Here is a 7,237-nt window from a genome sequence, read left to right as displayed (position 1 = left end):
CCCCTATCTCTAAACATAAATAAAATCGTTAAAAAATAATTTGTTTCCAAGCTACTTTTTCCACTTCTGTATATTTTATCTGCAGTTAAGTGCTATCTTGCTCCCACCCCATCCCCCAATCTCGGTAAGGTTCAAGGTCCAACTCAGTTACCACCATTCCCATAAAGCTCCTTTTGGTCTTCTAGTAGTGCTCTGTCAACAGCTTAACCCTACATCTCACATTACCTTAATAGGCCACCTCTTTTCAAAGTGCACTTCTTTTGGTCCCTGAGCACATTAACCCACGTTTCTATTTCCCATTTTACCATGAGCATTGATTTTAATGACCTACCTACCAGCCCGGACCATAAATGTGGGTTCAAATTAGTTTGGGCTGAAGATCTGCCCTCCTCTAGAGCTAAAGGAAACTTCTAGCCAATGACCAGATCCTGCCAGAATACGACCGGCCTCTTCGAACTCCGCGGTGTGAAACCTGATCTGTGCTCAAGATCAAGGACAACCCACACATTCTAAATAGAGGCGCACGCCTTCAACAGTTCTCCCAAATTTCTCTCCTTCCCCATCTCTTCATGTTAAATCCCAAGAAAGGAAGCAGAATTCCTTCCGAGTAACTGTCACTCAAAGCCACGGAAGCGGCAGGCAATCAGAAAGTATGAGAAATTTGGAGGCAATCACTGAGCCGGAAAAGCTGGAACAACCTTAACCCTCCAGGTCCCCCGGTTTCCTTCCCTCGCCCCACGTTCCGCAGCTCCAGCACCTCACTTCCACCACGCGAGCCCGTTCGGCCCCCCCCCCCGCCCCACGCCACCCCACCCCCACCCCACCCCCACCCTGGCCTATTGCCCGCCTGGCAGAGCTGGGTTTTAAAGCAGCTCGGAGGCTGCTCTGACGCACTAGTGGTAAAGAGTAGCCGCGCTGGTGGCTCAGCACGGTGTCCCGAGTGCTGCAGCCCACTGCCGAGCAAACTCGGGTCATCGTGCTACTTCGGGCTGCGCTGTCCAAGTTCCAGGGGTGGCGTAATTGACGATAAGCCCCGCCCCGCCTCAAGGATCTTCGTTCGTGGAGAGGGCGGGCTCTCAAGTCTGGCGCAGGGCTCTCATCCTTCCTTCCGGTGGGCGCTGCGCTGGGCGCCTAGTGAGCAATCACAGGTCACGTCACGTAGCAGCAGCCAATCGGAAAGGCAGGGGGACTCCCGGATGAGCACTTGGTCGCACCTCCCTCTCAGTTGCCGCGTGGTTTGGGGGTTTTGTCGTAACTGGCTTTTTTCTGCTGTTTCCCCTCCCTGTGGTTAAATCCAGTGCCATCGCTGTTCTTGTGACGCCCGGCCTGAGGATGCGAAGCGGAGTGGCAGGACGAACGCTGAGGCGAGTTCCGGGGCAAGCGATGGGTCTCCGGCAGCGAGCTCTAAAAGGGAATGGAGGACTTGAAGGAAAGAAGGGATAAACGCGTGTGTCCTAGAAATACTGAAGACAAATCGGGCCAAAAGTAAATTTACTAAGACGCACACACACACACGAATGTATTTTTTTCGCGTTTTACTTGGTCGTTCCCTATTGCGGAGATAATGTAGAAGCTGTTGGTATGGTCGGGCATAGGTATGTGACCCCAAAGGAGCATAAGTGAGTCTAATAGGAGAAGACGTCGACTTTCAGTTCAACGAACAGTTTGTTTGTAAGACCCTTTCAAACAATGCGGGAACTAAGAAGGAAATAAGGTAAGGTCCTTGGGGTTTGGTAAGCTCAGGGTCTAGTGGGGACTCATCAATAGCAGTCTTAGGAGGGACAAGAGAGAAGGGTTTTGTTTAAGGTGTGGGGCATCATAGAAAGCTTTCAGGAGTGGGATTATTTTAGGACGATGCTGTATGTTTACGGTATGAAATTGCAGTTTTCATAGAAAAACAAAATGGGGCCAGTTAGGGCATAGTTTCTATTTTGCGTCTTGGAAGAGCTCCTTAGCATATTAAGTGGCGTATTTATTTTCTGTTTAACAAAAATGTAACCTCTTCGTTTCCTTCTCTTGCTCGCAAGAATGATTCCAACATGTCCAAGCAGTATTGCTTCTTTTCCCCCTTTTTGTTACTTCGTTCAGATTCCAGTCAGAAAGACTCAGCTCAGGGTATTATTTATTGACGTGTCCTTTGAATTATAATACGCCTACATTTTATTTGACTGAAATTCACAGAGGTGTTGGTTATATAGCTTTTTTAAAAGTCACATTAGGGGAAAATTGGTCCATGCAGAATGAGCTTGCTTGTCGTACAAAGGGTAGGACCCGGATTGATTAATTAATTTATAAAGATTGTATTCATGTTTTGGAGAGCGGGAAAGGGAGCAAGAAAGTGGGAGAGACTCGTGTGTGTGTGTGTGTGTGTGTGTGTGAGAGAGAGAGAGAGAGAGAGAAAGAGAAACACAAACACCAGTCAATTGCCTCTCGCACGCCCCCAGCTGGTGACCTGGCCCACAACCCAGGCATGTGCCCTGACAGGGAATGGAACCAGCTTTCTGTTCCCAGGGCAGCAGCGCTCAATCCACTGAGTCACGCCAGCCAGGGCTGGCTGGACCTGTCTTTCTCATGAGTCTGTACCTAAGGGTGGAATTGCTGGGGTAATATGCTAACTCCTTATGTCCAACCTCTTGAGGAAAGCTAGCAGAACTGTTTTTCCAAAGTGGCTGCACCACTTTACATTGCCACTCGCAGTGGATGAGAGTTCCAGTTTCTCCACAGTCTCGGTCTGGTAGGTGCGAAGTTGGAGCTCCTTGTGGTGGCTGCCCTAATTTTAAGGACTTAGAGTTTGTAAGGAACCTGCTAGAAGATGCTCCTTGAGTGCAGAAACAATGTCTAAGGTGAATTTGTCCTTTCGGCCCCTGGTACACAAATAGATATGTCTCAGATGTGTTTCTGAAAAAACCTTCTGTCCAACCAGTTGTGCTTTTGAAAGAAGCAGGGCTTGTGGGGAAACCCTATGCAATTGGATAATCTTGAAAATAAGCATTGATCAGCATGGAGAAGTAGTCTTAATGCCGTCCTACCCCATCAAAGGTAACTTTAAATGGAGATCGCCATAGAGTGTAGGTGTATTAAAACAGGAAAGCTGGTGGGGCTAGATTTTACAGATGGAAGTGGAGTTCTGGGCGAAAGGGCTTCTGTTCAAATGGGTTCAGAAGCAGGTAACCTACTGAGAACATAGACGGAGGTGGGTGGGGCCGGGGAGGGCACCAGGAATGCAGGCACTCAGTTTTCACTTTTTTAAAGATAGAGTGAAAGGAAAGGTGCTGCCAGTTCGTCTCAGAGTACCGAGGAAAGAGGGCCTTTTTTCCTTTTCTGCTCAATTGGATTCCAGGTGTTGATGTTCTCTTAGGAAAGATGAAATAGTGGCTGTCACATTATTCTGGTGCATTCTTTGTATTACTGCAGAACAGATCTACTCAAATGTAGACTGCTTAACTGCAAGTCACTAATCCAGGGAAGCCACAAAGGGTCACTGCCATAGGTATTGTCGGTGTACTTGTGGATAGAGAAGTTTGTACTTTGTTATAAATGGAAATTTTTTTAGTTGAGTTGTATTTATTTATATGTTTATCACTTTTGCATGATTTTTGTTACTAGTTTTTATTGTTTTACGATGACACTGAGGTTCTCATTTTGATCATCTTTGCTTCCTCCAATAACTTCATATCCAGTGATTAAACCTTTTCACTGCTGTTCACATAATGAACTGTTGTGATTACTGAACATGTTAATGAGGATATGTAAGCTATTATAAAGATATTATTTGCAAAAGGCATTGATTATTACACAAAGTAATTTAAAAGAAAACATCTCCTTTCAGGAATTACATTCTTAGAGATGTCAGAAGAAGATTCCTGGGTCTTGGAAAATGACCTGAATATGCAGAGGAGGTAGTGTATCTTTCTGTCTTAACTGTACTTCTGGCACAGTAATGATGAGTTGGAAACGAAGGGTTGTCCAACTAAAAGAAAATGGATTGATAAAGGTGAAATCTATTTTGTTGTCCTGATATAATGAAGTATATTTCTAGTAACTGATTTACATTCTTGCTGAGTTTTTCATCCCTTTAGATCTCTGGGTTGTTGTGGGATTTTTAATTTTTATTATTTTTTTCTTCAGAAAGCCGTGGAGATTTGAAGTTACTGGTGACCAAAGGTAAAGGCAATTCTGAATTTTAGACCTTTTCAGCTAATTCATAAGTTGTACATTTTACTTTTTGGATATGGATTAGGGCCCTCTATTATATATCACTATGTAACAAATTACTCAAATCTTAGTAGTTTAAAATAACAAACACTTATGATGAGGGGTGGGGGGACATCTCCTTCCAAACTGTCTCACTTGGCATGTCTCAGGTTTTGTTTTTGTTTTTTTTAATCCTCACTGGAGGATATGTTTATTGATTGTGGGGGGGGGGCGGTGGGGAGACAGAAATGTCAGTGTGTTTCCTCCCATACATGGACTAAGCAGGGATTGAACCTGCAGTGTGGGTATGTGCCCTGACCAGGAATGGAATAGGCAGCCCTTTGCTTTGCAGAGGGTTCCCAACCAACTTGAAGCACAGCAGTCAGGATCCTCTTGCTTTTTTCTTAAAGTTTTAAAACTTCTGATCATTGGAAACCTTGTCCAGTAACAAAAGCATACACATAAAGCAAGGCATAACCAGTTTTGGAATGTACTGAAGTATGATTACCCTTTCCGTAGCAAGTCTGATGGTGAGAGTATGCCTGTAAGTTTCCATAACACAAGCTGTGCAAAGTAGATAGATGATATACTTGAGATGATCTTTGTTGTGGTTGTTTTCTGATCAGTGAAATTAGGGCTCTTATCTCTTCTACCTGAGAGAATTGAAATGTATAGAAATGTGCATGTGTTATGTATTATTTTTAAAAATGGCTAAGCACTGAAAACCTTATGACTAGAGCATAAGTTAAAAATGAGAAAGCATAAATGTCCAATGATTAAACTTTTTCCACTGCTGTTCACATCATGACTTGTTGTGATTAATGTATGTGGATGAGGACATAATGGAAAATGCAAAGTGTGAGGGTCATAATAGGTATCAGTTTTTTGTACATTGATTTACCTGTAAATTTCTTTTCATTTAGGAATAAAGTTGCAGGATGTTTTTCTTAAGAAAACATTTGTATGCTTTATCTGATTAAGAAATCAAAGATTTATTTAATAAGGTAAGAAGTTTGTAAATTAGTTTGGATAAAACATTTAAAAGGCTGAGCAAAAAAAAATTGACATTTGATCAGAATTTTGATATTGTACTCGATTAGTACTTTTTCCTTCATTCAGCTTTCAAAAGTAAATATGATTTCAAAGATAGTATAATTTTCTGAATGAATAGATTAGTTTAAGAACAGGCCATTGGCTGGGTGGGGGGACAGACCTTTTAACCACAGTCATCTTTTCTTAAAAATAATGACATAATCCTTTCAGCCCCTGAAATTCTCAGAGATCAGATGTTCTGGGGTTTACATTTGCTGAACAACTAGACATTTGATAAGTACTCTTTGATGCGCCAGTGGGTGATCATCCTATGACTTGAGCTTTGTTCAAGTCATAGGCAGGTGGTTGCAAGCTGGGAATCTCGAATCTAATACCAGGTTCATTTGTCATTAATTAGGCATGTTGTCTGAGGGGTTTCTCAAATATGAGAAATATAAAGGGGGGAAATTTCAGTAAATACTCAATGTTCATTCTTTCATTCTCATTCTCTCGCTCTCCCTTCCCTCTTTCTCTTTCCCGGATTGACTGTGGACTAATACAAAGTTTTCTTTTTAGATGCATGTAGTTCTTACTTTGCACCATTCCAACATGCATTTTTCACAGCTAAGTAACACCAGCCCCCAACATGGTTGAAATTCAGTTACCGATTATTAACTGAATTGTTACATAAACTTTGCAGCTCGCTCTTTATTCCATAAACCATTATGGAACTAAAAGATGTGCGTCATGATCAGAAACCAGTTGCATCACTTCTTTCAAAGTCTGTTGGTGGTGGGTCAGTTCAACACAGCTAGTAAAGAATAGTTGTATTGCTTTCTTGTCTTCCTGTGATAAACCTGTATGACATCTTATAAAAGTGGATAATCAAAAGAGGGAATTGGTCCACAAAGAGGACAGCAGTAAGGAGGCAAAAAGTGATAACACTGGAAGTGAAATTGAATGTGGTTAGATTTGTAAATGGTGACAGCAAAGCAAAGACAAGGCGAGACCTAGGCCTACGTGAAGCTACAGTACAAACTATATTCTAAAAGCCTGATGAATGTGAAAACTAAGGTAAAGTTGCTGCAACCTCTTTTAGGTTAAGTTGCATTAGGAAGAGAAAGCTGCTTATGATTGAATTGGAGCATTTTCTTGTACTTTAGGTTGAGGACTGTAATGAGAAACAAATCCCAATCCGCTTCACTAGCATTCAGGCCAAGGTATCTTAGTGCTACACTGAAGGGGAAGGTAATTACAAGAAGACAAAAAGAACATTGTATTGCCAGTAAAGGCTGGTTGTATCGTTTCAGAATCCTGCATGAGTTGATTAACCATAAACCATCTGGTGAAACTGCAAGCTGAGGTTAAGGATGCTACTATGAAATTTGCACCCAGATGCCAAGAGTTCCAGACAATGCTGGCACCTCACAGTCAGGCAAGACAGCTGTGCGAAAAACTGTAGGATGTGGATGGAACGTAAATGGAGTTCCAGAAGTAGTAGATGACTCTGGGAAATTGACACTGCCTCCACTGAAGAAGTATTCCTGGGTATGCAGCCAGAGGAAGTGATGCAGATGAGAAACTTCACTAAAGGAACTCTGTGATTTTTCTGCCATTGAAAGCACAAATAAAACTTCAGAAGCTGGTCTAAATCTGCCATGGCATAGAAAGGAAGCTCACAAAGAAATAAAACACTATCATTCTCAATGTTTAATGTTTTAAATATTTTACTTTTTTTTTACGTTTATAACCAACATAAAGACAGCTTACTGTTTTGATGTAAAGTCACAGTAATCATAGATTAAGATTGCTTTCCACAACTTAGGCTAGGGAGTCTTTATATTTCACCAAATATAAATACATCAGGTTTAGAAACGGGTATATTTGCATCCTACCGGAACCAATTATAGTTGACATTTCTCAAGTTGCCTTTTTATCCTACTATATCAAGTTTTGAAATAATTTATAAAACTTACATGTCTCATTTTTTACTTAGGGTATTAATCCAATT

At 41.8% G+C, this 7,237-nt stretch overlaps 1 long non-coding RNA gene across 1 annotated transcript; it reads left to right on the top strand.

Annotated features, from left to right (window-relative positions):
- Positions 1-1,267: 1,267 nt before the first annotated feature.
- LOC123806678 lies at positions 1,268-6,933 on the top strand. Its single transcript, XR_006783525.1, has 5 exons — positions 1,268-1,714; positions 3,830-3,899; positions 4,129-4,164; positions 5,118-5,198; positions 6,537-6,933. It is a non-coding gene; the product is annotated as an uncharacterized LOC123806678 (long non-coding RNA).
- The last annotated feature ends 304 nt before the right edge of the window (positions 6,934-7,237 follow it).

Source organism: Phyllostomus hastatus, unplaced genomic scaffold (assembly GCF_019186645.2).
Source record: "Phyllostomus hastatus isolate PE091 unplaced genomic scaffold, TTU_PhHast_1.1 phas_scaffold_39, whole genome shotgun sequence".
Taxonomy (NCBI): domain Eukaryota; kingdom Metazoa; phylum Chordata; class Mammalia; order Chiroptera; family Phyllostomidae; genus Phyllostomus; species Phyllostomus hastatus.
The sequence above is the reverse complement of the archived record's forward strand: the minus strand, read 5'-3'. Positions and strand labels throughout refer to the sequence as shown.